This window comes from Helobdella robusta, assembly GCF_000326865.2.
Source record: "Helobdella robusta unplaced genomic scaffold HELROscaffold_1, whole genome shotgun sequence".
Taxonomy (NCBI): Eukaryota; Metazoa; Annelida; class Clitellata; order Rhynchobdellida; family Glossiphoniidae; genus Helobdella; species Helobdella robusta.
In genome coordinates this window covers 167526-181633 of record NW_008703570.1, presented here as the reverse complement: position 1 = coordinate 181633, position 14108 = coordinate 167526, and positions in this window count along the sequence as shown.

Here is a 14108-nt window from a genome sequence, read left to right as displayed (position 1 = left end):
CAATAATGTCCATTTTAAATTTCACAAAGGATCGCAAATGTTTAGAAGCGATGCCAAGCGATACCTTGGAAGTTGATGAGATGAGGACGAGGCAGTCAAAAACTTTCTGCCTGATATCAACCCACCGTTGAGGAACGTGGTAGGACAATTCCTCTATTCGCTTCTTTGTCTTAGAAAAATGTTCTGTAAAATGTAAATGATTTAACGGTGAAAAAATTATCATTTCAGCAGTTATAAACTGATTTACAATTAAATTTTAAAATTAATTTCGAACGTTTAATTTCATGCAGAACGTCGTAATTAGATAATTAATTAAAAATAAGATACTTCAAATGCTCTTAAAAAAGAAATCCACCAGTTTGTAGGTGCATGTGCTTCAAGAAACTATCTTCTTGAAGGAGCATATTTGACGTTTCCACAACCTTCTCCAGCAAAATTCTTCTGTCTTCCAAATCTGATTGAATAGCCTGAATATAACGTTATTTTGTCTTTATTAATTATTTTAATATGGTTATATATATATATATATATATATATATATATATATATATATATATATATATATATATATATATATTTGATTGAGCAGAATGTTGTGTCGCTTTTAGATATAAAATAAAAACAATTCTTTCTAATTAATTCAAAATTGTTATAATTTATATGAGACGAATTCATTTGTCATCTTTTGCCATCTAACAATCATAATTTTAATTTATTATTTCTGTTTAAATGTTCTATCTTTTAGTTCAAAAAACTGGTCTGTCAAGTCTTGCAAAAAAGATCTTAGTTTTTTTTTACCAACGAGGGAGTATTGCTGGGACCTGGACCTGAAAAATTATAGTCCGAAGATGATGAACAGAATATGAGTCATACACATGAAAGCACCTAAAACAAACTGTGAAGACTGTAATTATGTCTTAAATAACAATCTTTAAAAATATGTAGAACTATTTATTTGGTATTAAAATTTATTGTGAATATTTCAAATTTTTACTGTCTAGTCGCTAATTTCAAAATAATTTTTAAAAACACAACAAACTTTCAGATGTCGGAGGAACTTGATCAAAAATTACAGTTACAAAATTTTTCATTAACTGCCATTAAAAAAATTGTATTTTTGCGGTTCTAGTAGAAACTCGCTTCAAAAAATTGTTTGTAACACTTTCTTGGTACCTAAACTTCTTAAACAAGTCAATGCAAACAAATTAAAATCGATGCTTGAGGAGTATCAGTATCAAATACAGGAGCAATGTCTTTTTTAAAATTTGGATTACTTTCCATAATTTTTTCATCATCAACCTTCGAATATCTATATGAGAATGGCTGATTCTTCAAACCACACTTCCCCCGCGTTATTCCGCAGTTTCGTGCTAATAATATATAGCGTAGCAAAAAGTATGAGTCATTTTCATAACTCACGTAGCAGTTTCATCATGTGGAATAAAAGTAGTTTGCAATTTTCACTTTGAAAAAATTAATAAATTATTTCTAGTGTACGTTAGGAAAAACTGTCTTTAAAAAAGTCAATGTTTAATTTTTGGATAACAGGCATAAAAAAAGTTAGAAAGTTACAAAATCGGAAAGTTTAGAAATAAAAAAAAGGCAGCACATTTTTGAAAATGTTCTGAAAGACCGTTCTTTCATTTTAATCTAACCAAAACCTCTATTAAGATAATTTAAATAATTAATTTGACGAGAATTATTCTTTCATGATTTTTTATTTTATTCAAAAAACACACATATGAAAATTTCAGGTTAAAATGCGGATGTTGAAGCCTGACTTTACGACGGAGATATCCAGATAGAAAAAAGGTTTAAAAAAATTAAGTGAACCAAAAGTTATAGGAACTGACTTGCAATTCTTTCCGCTGACTCTTCAGTGTCTGGAGGTCTCCACCGATTGGTTGTTGTTTCATACATGCCTCGTCCAACCTGTTCATCCAGGCGTCCAACTCACACAGCACGTTCACCACCTGGTTCCAATAACTAACCAGCTTGCTTGTGCTGTCACTGTTTTCATTCAATGAGTCCGTATTGAATTATAAGCTGAAGTTGATTGTTTTTGCATCTTGAAACGTTAATTAAAGTTAAATATTGAAAAACACATATTAAAACGAAGCTGGAAATTTATTTTACCAACAGATAAATTAAAAAATAATTTTGTAATTTTACCAAATTTTCCGAACAAAAGAGGTAGTGTGAAAAAATGATTATTTTGAATTATTCAGAATTAGTTTGAAAGAAACTATCTACACACGCAATACTAATTTTTATTATCATTCGTTACAACTTTGACGCGTAAAAGTAGATAAAAAGAAATTTACTCATCAGATTGATTGAAATCAATTTTTTGATGCAGGTAGAGTTTCAGACCATCGATCTCCCTCTCCAGCAGATCATCCCTATCCACCCTCTCACCACTGTCCACATCTCTCCTGTGGCTGTTACTGGAGTTGTTGTTGGAGTTGCTGCTGCTACGCTTGTGAGACTCGCATTCGAACTTTAACTCCTGGAAATTTGGGAATTCGGGAATAGTTGGTGATTAAGTTAAACAAACATCTTGCAAAACTCGTTAGTATATTGTTTTTTTGTTTTTTATGTTGAAAGTTGTTTTAGCAAAAATTAGGTATGCACTAAATGCACGCACTTACACGCACACACAAACACACACACACACACACACACACTTATATATATATATATATATACACACACACATGAATACCCACATGTACGTATATAGATATATATTCACATTCTGCACAGCAATCGTATATAATATGAGAGAGCAGACCCGCCCGGATCTGATGCTTCGACAGAAAATGCAAATTGTTCATTTTTTATATTCCTATGGCTTTACAAACATCTACGCTTGAGTTGTGTATGCTGTTGGTATCTGCTTGTCTGTTGTGAGTATGAATATATGTTCGAGTATTTTTTTCTTCATAAGGTGTGAACATTTTACGTTGTCGGTCCATTCTTTAATTAAATCTATCAAATAAAAGTTTTTTTGGTTTGTCGTTAAAATAAAATCAAACTCTGTCTTGCTCTGCAACAAGCTTTTATTATTTTTTGAGTTGATCGCCAATTTGAAATTGAATCAGTCAGAATTTTTTTTTTATACAAATTGTACATTCGGATGACAAGTTTAACTTCTGTTGTAGTCAGTACGATCTTTCATAACAAATGTTGCCGTCTAATGATACTTGCAGAGACAGTTCAAGGTGTGAAACATTCACTGTAATTAATTGCATGCATGCACATTGCACACACACATCCACAAACATGAGTGTGCTGTGCATACACGAATGCGAACATGCACTCACAGAAAATCACATCAACGCACACACAGACACATGCTTGATTGAACGCGAGTGCGTGCGTGAAATTTTGTACACTCATGTTCATTTATTTTGTGCCTTACAATTTGTCTAAGTGGAAACATTAATCAAATTTTGGATTTGTAGGTTGTATTAAATAATTGTTGTTAGTCATAACAAGATGATGCGATAAAACTGCCATAATGAAGAAACAGCAGGTTCCCATGCAGTCAGGCAGGCAGCCACGTGTGACACTCAATTTCATGCGTTTGTGATCAGTTGAAACGCGCGTTGATCCGGCAATGGAGCGCATCTGATGCAAGGCATTTGTTTGCAGGAAGCATCAACATTCAATGGGTCTGCGTGTGCAAATCAACTCGGGCAGTTGAAACGTTTAACTGCCCGAGTTGATTCGCACAAAACCTAGCTGACTCCTGATCAGACATGCAGACGAAATTGCATCCGCCTGCACCACGAACATCCACAGCATCTCAACATTGCACTTCCAACGGCCAGCAGATAGCGGCACCTAACATTTTTTACTGCGAAGTAAAATAAATGAACTGGCGAGTTCGTAATATGAACGTAAGTGAAGATGTATTCAAAGCAAATGAAGACTTCCAGACGAACATGTGGACCGAATTTACTGTCATTTGAAAAGTCTCATGCCAACGTGATTACTCATCAAGCTACTTCTTAAGCAATGCACATAAACGCGGTATATAATGCTCCTCTTTACACCGACACACGTTCACCAATCTTAATCTCACACACATATAAACACATATACACACATGTTCACACATATACACAAAAGTGGAAATAATATATATTTACGCAAATGTGAATACACAGCTCATGTGATCAGATCGCACATACATTAGCTGAACGAATGAAGGAATCAACTACTCAGAAACTCAGAAGGAAGATTCATTTTGGAAAATGATCAAGTTGTCGCACGATGATTGGACTGAACCTTAAATGATCAAATTTGCATCTTCAATAAACATACGCTTTTCAAATTAACACAATTAGTAATTCATGAAAGCTCTCTCATATCCATAAAAACGAAGGCAGAATAATTATCATTGGAATAAATTTATAAACTCATCATGCTTACTTAATTGTACAACCATTTAAAAGCATTCTAAATATTTGAATACAAAAATAATTGAGGCAAACAAAACAAAAACAACTATACAGATACACAGTAAAAATATGCAAGGGAGTCATAGAAGAACAAACTCAGAAGAAGTCAGAAGAAGTGAAGCGTACAGTCGGTGGTTCACGTGCCTGGCTAGGATTAATACATAATCATCTGCTACAAGTTTCTCTGCTTGTACATCTAATCCAGAAAGATATGAAATATGGAGTTTTGCTGGAGTCGACGACTTTTTTAACATTCAAGTCATAGGATCTTGCATTAATTTATGGATCCATGCAAATGTCCAACTCTGAGAGGCATCAGATATTCGAGCGTTTGCAGGCAGGCATCAAATATTCCGAGAGCGTCGACGCCACGTTCTTCGCGCTATTTGTATTCGATGCGTAAAGAGGTCTGCATGTCGTCTGCTCGAAGGCCGGCTCATGCTCTCATTCGCGTCGTTTAAACTTGAGGTGAACTTTTCTGTTCAGCATTTCAAGTTTTAAGAAGCACACAATTTATACAATGCTACAGTGCAAGCAATAATTATTTCATTTAACAAACTGAAAAATGTCACCAATGTGCAATTTTGTTGTTTGTAATATTAAACTGCGGCGTGTTCAGCTTTGAAATGTAATAATCAGTCACACGTCTGAATCATTGTTATTTTTACGTACATGTATTATATTATGCATGTGGTTAAAAGAACACAAAACCACAACGCAATCACGTGCACAAATATAATGATATATAAGAGTTCAGACCATTTATACATGAGTACAAGAGTTTCCCTCTGCGTATGTGTGTGCGTGTACCTGCGTGTAGGTATGATGTGGTGGTGTGTGTGTGTGTGTGTGTGTGTGTGTGTGTGTGAAGGTAGGTAGGTAAGAAGAACATGTGTGTGCGTATGCATGCGTAAATAAACACGAGCAGGATTTGATGGAAAGGAATCGACCGTAATATTGGCGAAAAAATAAAATAAAGAAATGAATAGTGGGAATGAGGTGAAGACCATGTGTGTGTACTGAGAATGTGCAACATTAAACTCAAATTCGTTGATTTTACAAAGGGTAGTATGACATGAATCTTAAGACATTTATAATGTCAAGTAATATGAAGTTTTGATTGAAATTAAATGCAAAATAACGTATTTGCAACGTTATTTGCTGTGGTGGTTCCAGAATTTCGGGTGGGTGATGATTACAAAATTCTCAGTTGGTGGCCATTTTTTGCTTAATTTCTTTGTTTATGTTATTACTACATTAAGCGCAGAATATTTATTTTTTTCTTTCACTGTCTGGGTGGGAGGCATTCCCGTATCCCCCCTGAATCTGCCAACGATTAGTTAAACAATCTATTGAATACATAATACTAAAAATATGATGTATAAACTTATAAATATCTTGCTACATATTGCTTTGCATTTGTTACATTTCAATGATCATTTTCAATATTGAGAGTCTGAGGATTTCATTTTCATGTCCTTTCATTCACCAATGGAAGTATTGAAGTAAAAACAAAACAGCCATTCAGTTGAAACAAATTTTTAAAAAATTTCTAGGATAGAATGCAATAGACAAAAAATTTTGGCAAGAGAGAGAGAGAGATGAAAAAATATATTTTATTTGACGTTGGGGCATTGAGAAATGGAGGAAGGAGCATGGAAGAAGTTGCTTGATGTCCTAATATCTGTTATCTGCATCTCCTGGAACATCAATTGCTTCGGCAGCATAATAATTTGAATCCACCTGTCAAACGAACGCACAAATTTGCCGGAACATTTGTAAGTAAAGTTGGCAATGAAGAACACAAAACAGCAATTTAAGCATTAAAAAAATTTACGTTTTTCAACGATAAAAGAACATTTTGTGATGTGTCAATATTCATATGAAATGTGCTTGTTGACAGTCGTGTTTTGTGTCTCTCAGTTTATGCTAGGCGACCGAAAATAAAGTTTTTTTATTATTTATGTACTTGCTGTACTATTATTAAATAAAAAAAATTGTTCACGATATCAGGTTATCAACACTTCATATTTTTTTTAATTCTCAGGACTCTTACTATTTGCTCTTAATCAAGCCAAACCAAGCGTATGAAATAAAGTCAATTCTTTAAAGCGCCTTCAGTTCATGTACATTTAAGCATAAGTAAGACTGAACATTTTTATATAAAATCAAACAAGAAGCGTTCACACACACACACACACACATCACATAGAAACACACACAGGCCAGGCACAAACCCCAAAACACAACACACACACCGTACACACGCGCACACACATCAATATACTTAAACACATGTGCAGAAGATAGTTGTCCTGAGAAATAAAAGATAAGAGACGATTAGCAAGTGAGCAGCATACAGCAATGAAAGCTGTTCAAGCAAGAAATGAGATGTTGTTACGTTAAATTACGGAGGGATCATCAACCGCAACACTCATACAACGACAAGCAGCATTCAACATCAATAGATCGTACCAATCTGCAAAACTGCAAAAAATACAAGAAACGAGAAAGACAGACAAAATAATGAATAAACAGATTTACAGACAGACAAAAAAATAAACAGAGAGACAGAGACTAGCAGACAAATAAACAGAAAAAATAGGCAGACAGATAAACAGACAGACAGACAGACAGACAAGACAAGACTCATTGACGACTTGAGTTTATAACGTTTATTATGATTACACAGACAGTCAGTCGTTTGTCGTGTTCTATAAAATCTCATCGCTCCTCAGATGAGGACATCATAAATTAAGATTACTTTCTGAACATGTAGATAGATAGCTCTTCTACGCTTGTGTACTCTCTGAACATGAACGTCTGACTGAACGTGAACCTCAGTGCTACATGAACATAGTTTAATGAGCGAGTGCTTCTTGCAAACTTATACATATACATGTGTATAAAAGAATGCCTATCTCTCTCTCTCTCTCTCTCTCTATATATATATATATATATATAATATATATATATGTATTTATATATTATAAATATTTATTAATTTATTTCGTTATTTAATTCTTATATTTTTGCATCATAAACGAATGAATGAGTAATTTATCCAGTATATCAGTATTTCCCGCGTAGACAAATTGCAGACGTGTGTGTAAAGTTCTAGGAATGTTACATATGCATGCATGTTATCTCGTTGCACGCACACACACACGCTCACACGCACACACACACACACACACAGACATTATGCATACGTGAAATGGTGGAATAGCAAGAAAGGAGCACTAGGAAGGCATGTTATGATGACTTTGCAAGAAATCCAGCAGACCATGTTATGCAGTTATGTGGGCTTTGGGAATTGGTTGTGTATGTATATGATTGTATGTGCATGTCTTATTGCATGTGCATATGTTTATGTGATTGTATGTGCATGCGTGTATATTATTGTATGTGCATACATGTATATCGTTGTATGTGAATGAATGTATATGATTGTATGCAGATTTGGTGTGCATGAGTAAATGATTGTATGTGCATGAATGTATGTGATTGTATGTGCATGTTTGTGTGCATTGTGTTCAGACATATCTCCGCATGTAAACATACATTCACACATGCATCTGTGCCTGCAATGTTTGTTTTCAGATGTTTATCCACATATGCGAATACTTGTTAGTGTGAGTTTGCATAATGTTGATATTATATTCGCATAATGATTGTAAAATGGTTGCGTGTCGTTCGTACAATGCGTATCAAAGTTATTTTGTGTGATGTTTGTGTGGTGTTTGTAGGATATTTGTGTGACATTTGTATGATGTTTGCGTGATGTTTGCGTGATATTTGTGTGATGTTTGTGTGATGTTTGTACGGTGTTTGTGTGATGTTTGTATGATGTTTGTATGATGTTTGTATGATGTTTGCGTGATGTTTGTGTGATGTTTGTATGATGTTTGTACGGTGTTTGTGTGATGTTTGTATGATGTATGTGTGGTGTTTGTATGATGTTTGTATGATGTTTGTGTGATGTTTGTATGATTCTGTATCCTCTCCACGGGATTTCACGTTCCATGACTTTCAGATCTTTTATTTACATTTCAAGTGCAAAACACATCTCAGATGACTTCTTATTTTATTCAAATTGTCGTTGTTAGCGCTTGAGAGATGTCTTCCACGGAATGATGAAATACATTTCTTACGTCAGAGAATCAGGTGATGGTCCACCCAATGGCACTCCGGATGGCTCACCCAATGGCACTCCCGATTTAAAATTTTAAATCAGAACCGACCAACACTCGGCAAACACTCATTAATAATAATAGAACACTAATCTAATTTTTGTCCAACTTTTAATATTTAATAATTAATATTTTAATATTAACATTTTCTCTAATATTATCGCCAATTGTAGAGGTTTCCTTTGAAGTCACATGAAGTGAGTCTGATTCGCTTACAATAGTATTCAACGTTGTCCCATTACATCAACACAATTTTAAATTTTAAACTCAGCATCTCACCGCATTACCTTTTTTAAAAATTTATTCTTTATGGTTCAATTTTGTATTAATTCTTCCTCGAAAGTGTACGCTTTGGCATAAATATACAGCAAATGAAAATGTTTGTTTCTCTGTAATTTAGTGGCATATTTTTTGTTTCCTTTATATTAAAGTTTTCAGAATTTATTTCAATTTTTACTTTCGTGCTTTGTTGTTTTTTTTATTTACATTCAATATTTTTGTTTTACTTTTTACAAAAATTTTGTATTGAAATAATTTAAACTTTAGAATTCTACTTGACTTCTTGAGTCCAGAAAATTTTTTTTTTAAATGATATTATTTCATATTAATGTTTTGTTAGCAAACTTTACTGAAATATTTTTCTCAGCTGATTCTAAAATTGATAAACAGAACTAACAACAACTCGATAAGTATCAACATCAACAACATCCGGATAAAAAATGAAGTTCTGTCATCCAATCCGTGTCAATCCAACTTTACAGCAATACACTTAACGGCGTCTTACTAGATATGAATGGAAATGGCAATTGATCGCAAAGACTTCTGTCAATACCGCCACTCCCGATGTATGTCACGGTGTTTGTTACGTCATATTTTTGTTCATGTTTCTGTTAAGTTTCTGTTAGCTTATTTGTCCTATAAGTATAAGCTGTTTGATTTATTTTCACTCATTTTCCTTAAAAAATTGCATCTCATGAAAGTGTAATACAAAATTTTACTTTCCAACCTCCCTATTGTGAATATGCGAAACTAACATCTTTGTTGCAAATTTTCTTCCTGGAAAATTTTAATGAACTTCATTTAATTTCAACATCAAACACTTTAATACTTTAATTTTAACTTTAATAAACTTCAACCAACAAAACTACACAACACATGCAAACCAGCACCTAACAATCATAATAACATGTAGCGCCTCATATTACAAAATTGAAACAGAAAGAAGAACCAACACGTTCAAACAATTGTTTTAATATATAATTAAACATAATCAATACATCGTCAGTTGAGGGTGGAAAATACAATAATGCACACAAACATGTGCTTATTGTAGGCACTAATTCACATTCATTGGCACACGCATGCAAACAAACACACACACACACAAATCTATGTTACAAATGAAAAAAAAATCAACGCTCAAGCTATTAAACACACACACACAGAGACACTCACACACACGCACACACACGCACACACACGTATCTTTTGCTTTGTACAATCAAGCACAAAACAGTTTCGTTGCGCAAGACGATTGTGCTTGTGATGTGCCAGCACGTGTGTGCAGTGCGCTCATCTCGCTGGACATCTGCTCAGGAGCCCACCAACATATTAAACTGCCAATATTCATTTCTGAAGATCAAATTTTCCGCAAGTTTCAAATAAATCAAAAGATTCGTGTATATTTTATTTAGACCATGTTTGAATTTGTATGCAAATTAATATCTACCTAAATCAACAAGGGGATCAAACATGAGAGATGTATATTTATTGAAAATATTCATTATTCATGTTTCAATCCGGGCACACACATATATGTTACATTTTTATTTTGCAAAAAAATATATGCAAATATGAAAAATACATTCAAGAATGTACGTGTGTGAGTTTGTGTGCGTGCGTGTGTGTGTATGTGTGCGTGTGTGTGTGTGTATAATTTGCTTCAGAAGGAGATTTCCGACAGTGCACATTATGCATCATAAATCATTGTTTAAATGGATGAGGTCAGGAGCAGACTGATTCAGTGGTGGTGGTGATGTGCGTGTGTGTTCAACAAATCAGGTGGTGGAAAGGTGTTGCAAAATATATTCAGTGATAATGACAGCCTGTAAATAGCACAAAGTGTACATACCCTATGAAATTATGTATAACAGAATGTAGAGCAAAGAAAATTGACAAAATGTGTTCTTTCATGCCAAACTCAAGTTACTAAAGATGATAAAATTTGCCCTTTACACGTATCAGAATGCTCACCAAGTAGTCAAAATATATGCTATACAACTTTAATATGTAACCAAAAGGTATTAGATTACTTAACAAAACATGCAAAACAATATATAATACTTTTAATTTTAAAATCCCGAAAAAGCATGTAGCTACTATTATGACAAAGTAGGTAAGCTGTTACAAATTGCAATAAATTTGGTATCGGATGTAACTTCTCCATCACATTTCGATGAATTACAACCGCCAGGAATATAATACAAGTCCTTGTCCGTAAGAAATATCAATCCATTGTGTCTTTAATGTGCCACATCTGCTTACAATACATGCAGACATAGAAAAAAAACACGAACAACCACTCAAACAAACAAACACAAACAGACAAACATACAAATGAATTCAAATGCAGACACATTAACAACAGCATCGATCTACAGACAACAAAGAAACAAACCACAAAAAACAAAGCAACAATTAGTGATACAAATGTTTGAAAAGTTTTTTTTTTGTTGAACCGATATCCAAAATAAGCAACTCAAAACACAACAATAGTTTTCTAACATTTTTTTCTATTCATCTTAAATTTTGAACAAATGTTATCTCTAATGAACGTTTAAAATAATATAAGTTATCTGTGCGTGTATTCAATGGATCACTTTTAAAGCAACCATTTGACATGCTTGTAACGACAAAAGATAAAAACGAATAATTAGAAACATAATACATTTGAATGAAATTTGTAACATTCATTAAAGTTTTGCACTATCTTCATATCACTTGCCATATATTTACATAAACCTCTTCCTTATGCTCTTTGTGATTGTTGTATAAAAATGTTGAAATCGTTCAAAACGTATTTGTCAGTTGTGTCCTATCATTAAAAACTTTCTTTTTCAGTTTCATTGAATATAATTTAACTGCTGTGCAAAGCATATTCACAATAATTTCTTATATTATAACTTATGTCCAATGTATTTATTAATTGGATATTTAATTTTCATTTAAACAAATATTTTAGTTATTAATAACAACTATTTGTTTATTGTCCTTGATGTTGTTTTGTTATCACGTTCGTTCATTTTGGGCATAGTTTAACGCAACTTTTAGAGCGACAAAATTATTTGATGCATCTTTTACAAATTCCTAAACTCGTACATTCACGTGTAAGTTAGCATAACTTCCAAAATCAAACGCCTGAGCTAACTTGTGCCTATGTGCGTGTGCATGTGAGAGGTGTATGTGTGAAGAAAGTGATGAGCGAGCAATGAGGGTAGTCATTTGTAGGAAGGAAGAGCATCAATTTGTTTGACAGAACGTGTTATTACCGTAATGTGTGTCTCTCTGCTTGTGTGTGTGTGTGTGTACGTGCATGGTTGCACGTGCGTGTAAGTGTGTACGTCTGTACGTGTGCGTATGTTCATGTCTCTGTGCGTGGTGCATGTCTGCAAATCTACATTCGTAAGTTAAGTTTGTTAAAATGTTGGCAAATGTTAAAACGCGCTTATGAATGCATATAAATATGTGTATAGGTTCGTTCTCTTTAAAAATTATAAATTTTGCGATATTAGATGAGTTTCGTTAACTTGAAAATAAAAAAACCAAATGAAATAATAAACAACATTTTATTAGCAGCTGTACTCAACTCTACGTGCCCTGTTTTTTTTAGACCTGGGCTTCCCCAAACTCACAAAACTACTGAAAATTTTTGATACTGATAAACAATATTTATTGTTTTTCTTTTTTTCAAACCCGACAAAACAATACAATAATTTCAAGTTTACACTCCCGTCCAATCGAAATCGATTTTTTAGTTTAGCGCCGAATGACTTTGGTGCTGTTTTTATTAATGCTTTTTTAAATGTTAATAATATAAAAAACAATTTGCGTTTCGAAACAGTGAAGCTCTGGATGAATTGGGACTGAAGAGGTACTGCTGCAGAAGAATGCTGCTCAGCCACGTCGACCTCATCGAGAAGTTGCTCAATTATGCCCCACTGGATCCATGAATTCCACATTACTCCATTCATTTTTTTTATTCTCTTTCAACTTTGTGATTGAAAGTTTTTCTAAATAAATATGTTTTGAAGTTGATTTTAGTCTCACTCTCAAAACAATGTTTTGAATTAATTTCAAACACAAATTACTATACCAACAAAGACCGAAATGTGATATAAATAATGTACACGGAAACAAATTTATTTTATAATCCCACCAGACGTCTAAAGCTAAATGATTTTCAAATTAAAAGTAATTCCACACATTTGACTCAAAAATATTTTCTGATTGCATCATTCAACCACGGCATATTTTAACAACTTCATAAAAACTAAATGGATGGAAAACGACAAGCCTGATGAGAAATGAGACAAACTTGCAGTACATTTTTTTTTCTAGAAACACATCACCACTTGGATGCAACTTGAAAGTACATTAGTTTCCTCAGTATGTAGTTTACAAACATTCCGTGTCGGTTCTACATTTCTGTATTATTCATTCTGTGAATAATCTTAAATTTGCTAGTAAACTAAATCATAAAATAAAAAATAAACGCGAAAGAAAAAGAAGACACTAGATTGCAGACCAACAGAGAATGGAGTAAAGTGGAGAAAGGTTTCACCCGTTGTTACCAACACTACAGATACAGAACGGGACTAGATGACGATATATGTTTACATACATCTGTCTAGTATATATACATATATGTGTATGTTTGTGTGTGCGTGTATGTGTGTGTATGTGTGTTTGTGTGTGTGCTTGTGTGCAAGTATGTGTGTGTACGTGTGTTCATCTGAACGTTAATGCCTCATACAAGCTGTCACTGATCTTCTGATGGAAAATTATTGGGGAAATGTAATAGTGAGAATGACAATTATGAGGCATGATAATGAAAATGATTGAGCCAGCGACGTTCTTCCTATAGATCTGATGAGGAAAATTAGTGAAAGATTGTAGATGATGAGGATGAGTGAGAGATTGTGAATGATGAAGATGAGTGAGTGATTGTCGATGATGAAGATGAGTGAGTGATTGTCGATGATGAAGATGAGTGAGTGATTGTCGATGATGAAGATGAGTGAGTGATTGTCGATGATAATTATGATCAAATTTATTTAAAATAAATTTCAAGAGTTTTTGTAGTTCATATAACCAAAAAGCAGAATTCCTTTTATTTTCCGGTCGTGATTGTTGACAAATATAATGAAATATAAATAAAATTATTGAA